Source organism: Sarcophilus harrisii, chromosome 1 (assembly GCF_902635505.1).
Source record: "Sarcophilus harrisii chromosome 1, mSarHar1.11, whole genome shotgun sequence".
NCBI lineage: Eukaryota > Metazoa > Chordata > Mammalia > Dasyuromorphia > Dasyuridae > Sarcophilus > Sarcophilus harrisii.
This window is the reverse complement of record NC_045426.1, coordinates 286,896,107-286,906,378: the sequence shown is the minus strand read 5'-3', so window position 1 is coordinate 286,906,378 and position 10,272 is coordinate 286,896,107. Positions and strand designations below refer to the sequence as shown.

General features: G+C 34.3%; 1 pseudogene; it reads right to left on the bottom strand.

Annotated features, from left to right (window-relative positions):
- Positions 1 to 6,412: 6,412 nt before the first annotated feature.
- On the bottom strand, positions 6,413 to 9,454 carry LOC100926030 (annotated as a pseudogene).
- Between the last annotated feature and the right edge of the window lie 818 nt (positions 9,455 to 10,272).

Below are 10,272 nucleotides of genomic sequence, written 5' to 3'. Positions count from 1 at the left end.
TTTCATCTGTATGTATTTAATATGTATAGTGAACAATCAAAATGTTCTCCTTGTTATTACTGTATTCTAACAAGCAAAATTGGGCTCTGAAGCCCAGAATAAGTGATTTAAGTTAACAAAATTAAAGGTGCCATAGTGAATCAAGTAATAGTAGGGTTTGAGATAATTCTTAAGATTTGGGACACATGACTATTAAGGACCATGCCTGGGTAAAGAGGCAGGTCAATTCTCCAAGAGCCTCTGCAGTTATGGATTGTGACACTTGAAGGAGTTGCAGGCAGCCTTTGCTGATGCAGGTGTTCCTTGTGGAGTGGGAAATAAATTGGAGGCAAGAGGGAAGAGAAGAGAAGTCAGACAACTCTCAGTAGGGAGGTTGGAGAACAGCAACTGTCTCTCATTCTCCTTGTATTATCATCATCATGATGATAATGATAATGATGACGATAATCCTCTCACATGAAGAGATACATTCCACAGGTCTGAGTCAGACCTCCAGCAGCCACTGGCAGATGGCTCCGATATCACAATACACGACTCATAATATTTCAGAATTCTTATCAGCATGATGATCTGGAGACAAATATTCATTCATATTCTTATACTGTTGAACCCCAGACTTTTCCCCACAATTGATCTTTTTAGTTACAGTTTTTAAGAGGGAAGGCATATTATAGTTTATAGAAATAGCATGATATAAGAAATATAACATTGTTAGGTCAGAAATTATAATTTAGTTCTGGTTCTACCATTTATCAGCTATGGAACCTTGGACATATCATTCCCCTCACTCAAGTCACATATGAAGAATAATTTGCTTCTTTTTATTTTACAGCTGTTCCTACATTACTTAATAGAAAAACCATCTTATTGTCAGCAAACAGATATTGTATAGATATTGAAATTTCTAAAAAAAATCTTTTCCCTTCTTTTGAAATAAGCAATAACATTTGTGTTAAAAATTTTACACCAATAGTTCAATAATCTTGGAAATTAAGTTCTCTCATCAATAAAATGACAGATCCTTTAAAATCACTTTCACATCTGATCAATTCCATATTTGTATGATTCTGCCTCTGAGATTTATTAATGACAATACAGCCCTCTCATTATTTTCCTGCTCTTTTCTGCCTGTTTTAATAACTCTCTCGTACTACAGTTATTTTTAAGTGGTAGAATATTTAGATTCTTTTTGTGCCCAGCTTTTTCTGCTTCTAGGAGAGTAACTTCTGTAAGACTTGGTAAATAAGAGACTAAAGAACATGATCTATGAATCTAGTTAAGGAGTTATAATATCAAAGATATTCTGTCCCACCAGAAAGTTGTCTTAATTTCACAAAAGCCATTTGTAGAATATAAAAAGAAGCTTCTAAGACTCCATAACATATGAAATTTATGTTGTCCACTTCAACTAACCACTAAATTTCAGTGTTTACCTTCTGAAGTTCATTTATTTAGCTTTATCTTCATGAGGAAAATGCATAGAAGGTAAGAAGCACAAGAAAGAAAACCCTTATACTTTGCCTGTTTTTAATTCTATAGGCTTAATTAATGTTTCTACAATCTCTGGAATTCAAGGAGTTTATATTTTGAAATGAACAAAATAAAAGAGGACTCCCTATGACTTTTTTTTTCCCTCCTGAAGACTTAAAGTGTGTAAATAATATGGCTGACCTATCACCTTAAGAAGAAAGCATAAAAGTATGTATATATGCATTTAAAACACTTCCCTTCTAGTTTACACTGTGTCAAGAATTCTGAGAAGGAAACTTCCAACACATGTGAAACAAATTAAGAATCTCAACATGATCACACAAAATTATTCTTCAACATAAAATAAAATCATCAGAATCTCTTTAAAAATGTTCTTTCACTATTTTTCTTTTTAAATAATATTAAATGGAAAGTCTCAAATTGTTGTCAAATGACAAATTTTTAGAAGGTAAGAATTACAGCTTGCAAATCATTTCATAATCTGCTTATATTTATTTAGTAGCAGATATGAAACTGAAGTCCCGGCTCTGCCTTCAATCTCTTGTGTGATCATGGAAATCTCCCTGAAACTCATTTTCATCATTTTTAAAATAAAGCAACTGAATTATGTAACCTCTAATGGCCCTTCATGATTTAATGATTTATGAATTAGAATGAGACAACTGAATTATATATAGTTAGTAATTGTATATATTGCAAGTCCCCAAACCTGAATTTACTTCAAAAGGCATCCTCCTCATGCCCTCTTCTCTCTATTAAAAACTAATACTGCTACTAACTCTTTTATTCAGAAGACACTACATGTAGTATCATGATTTCATCAAATAATAAAATTCTACTTAAGACTAAAGACAAAGTGTGTGTGTGTGTGTGTGTGTGTGTGTGAGAGAAAGAGAGAGAGAGAGAGAGAGAGAGAGAGAGAGAGAGAGAGAGAGAGAAAAGGTGTGGGGGGAGGGAAGGAGGGAGAGGGAGAAAGAATGTTTGTATACATATACATGATATGAATTTGTGTGCATGCTTATGTAGGTATTAGTTCACACACTTGAATGCTTTAGTGTATGCACCTGACTGAATTCAACTATTGTTCACTGGGAAATAATTCTTAATTGAATGTGCTGGTATAAAGCAACATCATGAAAATTGTACATTTTAGACCTCCCCACCACCGACATCTTTTTACATTTTTTCCAAAGAAATATATATGGATAGATAGATGGTTGATAAGATAACCAATATAGTTATCTATATCTTTCAAAAAAGACCTTGGCCTCCTGTCCTGCTCAGCTACTTATTTGTTAAGTGAGCAGGACATTCAACTTCCTTGGGCCTTGACTTACTGATTAAATTAAAGAGGTAGACTAGATTTCTAAAGGTTATTTTCAATTTCAACCTTCTAAGATTAAAAATGAAACCTGAATTTTAATTTGTAATATTTACTAGATAATTATTAAATCCAGGGAAATGAAATTTGCTGACTCTACATACATGAGAACCTATATAAAATTATTTATGATTATTAACTTTTTCAAGATTTTTCAAAGTTCTATGCATTTCTGTAATGCCTTTTGAATTGGTATAAATTAAGTATGTATTAATTTATCAAAATTTATTTTACTTTTATCATTGAAATAATTTTTAATGAAAATCAAGAGGTTATATAAATTTCTCAAGGGCAGAGTTTGTGTTTTTAATCCTAAGGTCTTATACACAATATTGCTTAATATTTCTTGAATTAAAGTTGAATTGAAATATGAAAATGAAGGCTACCCAAGAACAATTATATTTTTTAAAAATACCTATCAGTCTTAAAATTGGCTTCATAGTGAGATAACAGAAATGTGAAGAACCATCAAGTCAGTACAATAAGACTACAAAGTTCTTGTCTTATAAAGTTAGTCTATTCCTTCCAAAGAGCACATATATAGTAAAATAAAGTTGGAAAAAAAAAAAAAAGCATTTCACTGTGTACTATTTAAACTGAAGTCAGATTGGGTTTGTGAACCATAAACTTTTTGGATCTATGTTGTACTACCTATTTAGAAAACACACAGACAGACACATATAAACTCCCCTCACCCTCTTCATTTTTGCTTAATGACTGGTTGGCAAATAAGAACTAAATCAAATCTAAACCAAACCCACTGAAATATATGTAGTGCCCTCAAAATCTACATGGGGTTTTAAGACTTCAGATTAAACCCTGCATTACAATTTTAATGAACCACATCAAAGTAGATTCTCTTCTCTGTTTAAACTATTTTATAGATGTCTGCCTAATATCTTAGAATTACTGTACTAACATAGAATTACTATACTTAGAATTACTCAGTAAATAGTCCCTAAATAGTTTATTTTTCTAAAGTCTTTTGCTCTTAGTAAAGTAAGTTTAACTTAAGACAACAACAGCAACATGCTCAAAACTAAATTTTTTTTTTTTTTTTTTTTTTTTTTTTTTTTTGTCAAGGCAATTGGGGTTTAGTGATTTGTCCAAGATAACACACACAACTAGCAAGCCTTAAGTGTCTAAGGCCAAATTTGAATTCAGGTCCTCCTGACTCTAGCTCTATCCACTTCTCTCTGTCTCTGCATTGTGTTATGAGAGGAATTTTATTTTGATTTTACTTTCAATTTCTGCTACTCACTAGGAATAACTATAAGAAAGTTTTATTGGCCTATAAATGAAATAATTTGTTTACAAACTTGAATTTATTTCACATGTACCCTAACACCGTGCAACTACTAAATTCTGGCTTCTTGGAATTTTGGAAGTACATGACAAGATAGCATGAATTTGCAAAACACTCCTCCTCCCCCCAATAGCCTTGTGAGTTGGATAGCATATTTTCTCTAATTTAATGTTAGGGATTAGTGTTATGATTTCATCTGTGTAGGCAAGTCTTCAGTGAGGAGACTGACAGTTTAGACGGTTGCCTGGAATACTGAGATTAAGAGAATGAAAGAGAAAATGAAGGAGGGGAGGAGGGAGAAAGGGAAAGAGAGAAAGGAGAGCAAAGAGAGAGACAGAGACAGAAAGAAATATGCCCAAGATTTAATAAAAAATTTAAAGGTGAAATAGATATAAAATAATAGTCTGGTAACAAATAAGAAAACAAAATAAAGTAGATTGTAGTCCAAAAGATCCATGGAGTCTCCCAATTGAATATTTGCCAAGTGTTCCACTAACTTTAAGTAGGTAATTTCTTATATTTTATACTCTTCATTTGATTTATCCTGATTATTTCCCCTCCCATTTAAAAGTATTATGGACAATGTTTTGAGATTTTAAAAGTGAGATAGATTTATTATTTAGATAAATGCTTAAATTATTACATTTTTATTGGCAAGACCATTTTTTATAAATCATGCTCTGTCATTTGCCATCATTTTTTTTAAAAACCTGAATCTTTTACAAAAATTAACAGTTCTAAATGTGCAAATGTTTTATATATGTGATATGGCACAATTTCAGGGTCTTCATGCTTTTTTAATCCATGGTGAACTCATATCCATTTACATTGTACCCAAGTATCTACAGAATTTACTTTATCACAAGTTCTGTTATTAAAACTAAGAATCGATTTAGTATTAGCTATTATGTTTTTGAATCAATGTACAATGAACATTTAAATCTGGAAGCCATGCATCTGTACTTTATGCATGCATTAGAAGGCAATTTATCATATTTACAACCTATTACAAGTCATTGCAAGAGCTATGAAATTTTCAACAGCTTTTAGACTCATTTCAATTTCTCTGCAAATCTATCGGGAAAAAAAAAGTTTTCTTTCTACTAAGAAATCTGGTAACTGAATTCTGAGATCATTTTATTGAATAAACTCATCAGTGCCCTAAATCACATTTATAATATATTCCCCAGAGACACACGTGGGGGTGGGGGAGAAGGGAATAGTTTTTAAAACACAGGTAAATAGGTATAGGGATAGAGACTGGTTTAGAGAGCTTCGAGGAAATTCCTTTTACCAATTTAGGTCAGCACTTTTTCTGCCTCAAAGGGAAATAACAAATCTTTATCTTAAAGAACCTTTTAGAGTCCTTAGAAACATTAAAAGTTACTAGCCCTGGGTCACAAAATCACTGTGGTTCTTACATTCAGATTTTGGCTTTTGCAGTGCATTTAAAAGAATTGTAAAAGGGTCCATTACCTCAGTTTAAACTATTAAAGAGATTGTAATTAATATTGTTTCAATAGAACCTTCTCAGGATGCTGCATTGAATTCTTTGATATCTAATCACTATAGTAAAATTAACATGGGTATTTTAGGCATGATCAACTTTACATGGTGCAATAGAACCTTCCAATAACCTGGATTTCAAAGAATCTTTAGAAAATACTTCCCTAACAGTTACATTTTTTTTTTTTTTTTTATTCCACTTCCATCTTGGCTAGAACCTTTGAGGTAATATGGACTTTCAGGGACCCCCAAAACACTAACAGTGGCCAAAATATTTCAGAGAGCCATCTATCATCACAATTCTTTAAAGTCTTTAAAGTTTATAGGCAAATCAGTGACTTCTAGTCCTCCCTTCCCTTCTGCTTCAAAACAGATTGAAGAAATCTGACTCCTGAGTATCATCAGTTCTTTTTGCCACCTGTGGCTCCCTTAGCAACATTCAGCTCCCATTATATTTTCTCCCACAATAAAATCTACCTGGATCACTAGAACTTTCTCTCTCTCCATTTGCTTGTATCAATAATACCACTGTTCTAGATGACTTTAGTTATACTTGGGAGGATTCCTACAATATAGCCACACCTTTCACTCAAGTGAAGGTTTTTTTTAAACTAATTCCTCCACCAGGGATGCCTATTTGGATGAGACATTCCTCCACTTTCAGAGAAAAAAAAAAAGGTACTCTACCCACCACACCACTAACTTTCTGCCACAAATTATGTTTCTACAAGTCTCACATTTGCAGATTTTCTGACCTGTTCTTATCTCCAGATGGAAAATCCTGACCAAAATGTTCCACCATTTCTACTCAGTTCCTGTTTTTACTCTAAACGGAGATCAAAGAAACAGTTGAGGATTATAGCTAAGAGTATGAATATACCTTCCTTCTGGGGAAGCTTCTATTAGTTTTTGTACTAGAAACTTGTCCTCCCATCTTGAGAATATACCTAAGGGAGTATGTTCAAGGCTGCTGTTACCTTCCAAGTACCCTTTCCTCAATCTGCTTGGACCTACCGTGGCTGCCAATGAGAGAATGGTAAGAAGTTCCAAGGGTGGATCAGTTCCATCATTGCTTTTGATCCCCTGTAACTGCTCATAGATATAAGGTGACTTGGCGCAATCCCTAATGCTGAGCTAGGTGCAAGGGGAAGTGGCCTGGGGAGTCTTCAATGTCCAAGCGAGCTCCTGAACGATGAAGCAAGATCAAAGTGTCCAGAATCCCTCTCGGGCAACATAATGGACTAGTAGGGTGAGGGTGGTGGGGTCAGGGATGTTGAGATCTGCTCCGTGCTTTAGTAGGAGTTCTGTTACTCCGACATTGCCCATCATCATGACCTAGAAAATAATTGGAGAGTAGTCAATAAGGTGGAAGTGAATGACTAATTTATACCAGTGGAGATATGTGTATACATTGTATACATACATACTTAAATGTGCACACACACACATATATTTACAAATTTGCTATGTCTGGAAATTTTTCATAGGAGTGAGTGATTATATGATTCTATTTTATGTAAATCCATGTATAAAAATATGTTAAAATAAATTTCTCAGAAATCAACTTTACACTGCCTACCCCATTACCCATTTCAAATCATGACCAACTGGAACAGTAACCTTGCCTAGAAAATGACATGTTTTAATCAGGAAATGATACATTTTTGCAATTATAAAATTTTATAAAGCAAAAACTCGACAGTTTAAAAAAGATGAAAACAGTGATTTGAATCTTAAACAGTATTTAACTAATAATGCTAAACTTAAATTTTCATAAGGGAAAAGATACATATGATAGGGTCCAAAGAGAAAAATATTCTTGCTTTGTATAAATAGTATCATTTTGTGCAATAAAGTTGGAGAAGTAGCAGCAACATCCTTTAGACTACTCAGCAGTCCCCACTAACCCTAAAAATAGGAAGACTGATGAATTCCAATTTTTAAACAAATATTTTTAAAGTGGCTTACACAAGAAATTCTGGATAAAATTAACTTTCTAAATGGAGAATATTAATTTTTTAAAGTGGATTAAGGTGAAATAGAAACAAAATAATACAGTAAAAGTTTTCAATGTAAACTGATAACATCTATGAAAAAAATATTTCTGTTGCCCTTTTGTTATGTTATACTTGGGAGAAGTATGAAGAAAATTTCTTTGACTCCAAGTATTGAGAAGGGAGACCCATGAAATTGTTCATCTATAAATAAAATGTTGGAATTTCAAGAGAGACAAAAGAGAGGAAAAGGAGACCTATAAAATAAATCTATAAATAAAATGTTTTCACAGGAAACAGGGGGAAAGTAGGGACGATTTCTAAAAAAAAAGTTATTGTTGGAATAAACTTTCTATACTGTCCTAAAATCTCGGGAGGTTGGGGTGGTGATGGAGTGTCATGATGGTTAGTATTAAAGACTATTGAGACTCGACCTAGATTTAAAATCTTTTAAAATGTAATATGTCCGAAAATGTAATAATCGCTCAAATTAGCACGCAATCTCCCCAAATTCCCCGTTTGTATGTAATACCGATAAAAATCTGTTGATTGCCCAATTTTGTTTTCCCAAGTATACAATATACAAACACACGATATGTTTTTTTTTTGTTTTTTCTTAACTTAAAAAAATTGAAAAACTATTAGTTTCTTGATTACTTTTTGTGAAGTAGAAATAATCGCAATATTTTTTGAATTGCAGAACTCTTCGTTTGCTTTCCAGCTTGTATTAGCAGTAAGTCGATAGACTGGAGAAAAAAAGGCCCAAAGTCAATACACAAAGAACTTTCAGAATGAGAGAGGGAAAGAGAAGAGGTCATTTTGGACATTTAAAAATGTGTTACGTCATAAATATACTACAATATATAATCCAAGAGATTTAGATATACTTACTACGGTACTTATACATACATACATACATATGTATATGTATATATATATATATACACATATATACACGAATACTACTACACTTACACATAAACATGTTGCCTTTCACTGGGTCTCAAAAGCAATGCGTAGGAAACGTTTCAGCACTTCTCTACGTATCGCCTATTTCATGAAACCATGCCAAGGTTAAGTTCCTGCTATTTTCCCTCCCTCTATCGACTTTACTGAATGATCCCAAATACCGATCGCCTCCCAAGGCGATTTACTCCGTTGGGATCGGCTGTCAGGAGCTCCTGCAAACGCTTTATTTGGCCGTAGGCAGCGACACTAGTCACGTCAAGATAGCAGTCTCAAATCTTTTCTGATGTTTCTTGTCATTTCAGAAGCCGTGAAAGTTTCCACTGGATATTGCAAGGCTCACTCTGTGAACTTCTCTTTCCTCTTTTCCTTCTTCACTCTGGCGCCTTTGCTCCTTCCTGGAGAGGATTGCTTTATCTATTCTCTATTCCTGCAGTCTTCAACTCTGTCTCAAAGCTGATAGCTGGGTTCCCACCCACCTCCCAAATCCCCTTTCCACCTCGGTAACTAGATTCGCAGTCTAGCGTACTAATTAGTGAGGTGAGGATTCTGGGAATAATAATAATAAGCAAAAGTTTTCCTCGCGTCTATTAAATGAAAGGGATTTCAGTTCTCTGGAGCACCGGGGCAGTGCTGAAACAAACTTTTCCCCACCTCTGCCTAGTTAAAGGAAAGGATCGTCTAGGAGATTATTTGATCTTTTCGGTTGAGAAAGTGCTGGGCTCTCCCCTACCCCCATGCCTCCACCTCCGCTCCAGGTTAGCGCTGAACTTGTTCTAACTTGCCTGTGTCTTCACCGAACAACTTCATAGCGGACAATCAAGAGCGACTACACTCCGTAGAGAAGGGTAAGGCTGAGGTTGACACGGATGCGCATGCGCTGCAAATGGATTCAGGTAGACCATCCGGATCCTGGAACTGACTGCAACTTAGACCTCCCTTGGAACCTTGCAGCCAAAGTTCGCGTTCCAAAAACAAAGTGGCAACTGAAAGACTTTAGAAATACTTGCAGAAACACCTCCGCTCCCTCTTCCCCCATCTGCAAGTAGTCATAGCCACTCTTCTCCTTTCTCACTGGAAACAGTAGGCCAGCTTGACTGTTTTTGTTTGCAATCAGCAGCTTTTACTCCTAAAGGCAATTCCTTGGGATTTGTTCCGCTGGCTCCACTTCGTAGTTTTAACGACGGTTTTTTCTGTTGAAGGTTTATATTAAAGTGAGATATTTACAATGGATATTTAAATAATTCCTCTTTTCGGAGAGTACTCCCTTTTGTAGAAGCTCGGTTAGTGACAGTTCTGCACCTGTCTTCAGGTAAGACTTGCTTGGCATTTCAGAGACTTTCCTCAAACTGTTTTGCATCAAGTCAAAAAGCTTTCTCACTTGGGCGTGTCTTTCTATTTAAATATAGCAACCAGAAACACTGAAAAATCCTGTTTCATATGTGTATATATGTTTGTACTTTGAAGCATGGATACAATTAAATGGATATAATGCATGAAAAAATGCAGCCTAAGAAGAATAATATTTTTTAAAATCTTGGACCATATGATTTTAATATGTTCAATTTTTCCTGTTTTCACTTTCTTCTGTTTAAACCCATTACCTTGGCAAATAATTAAATTTTTTT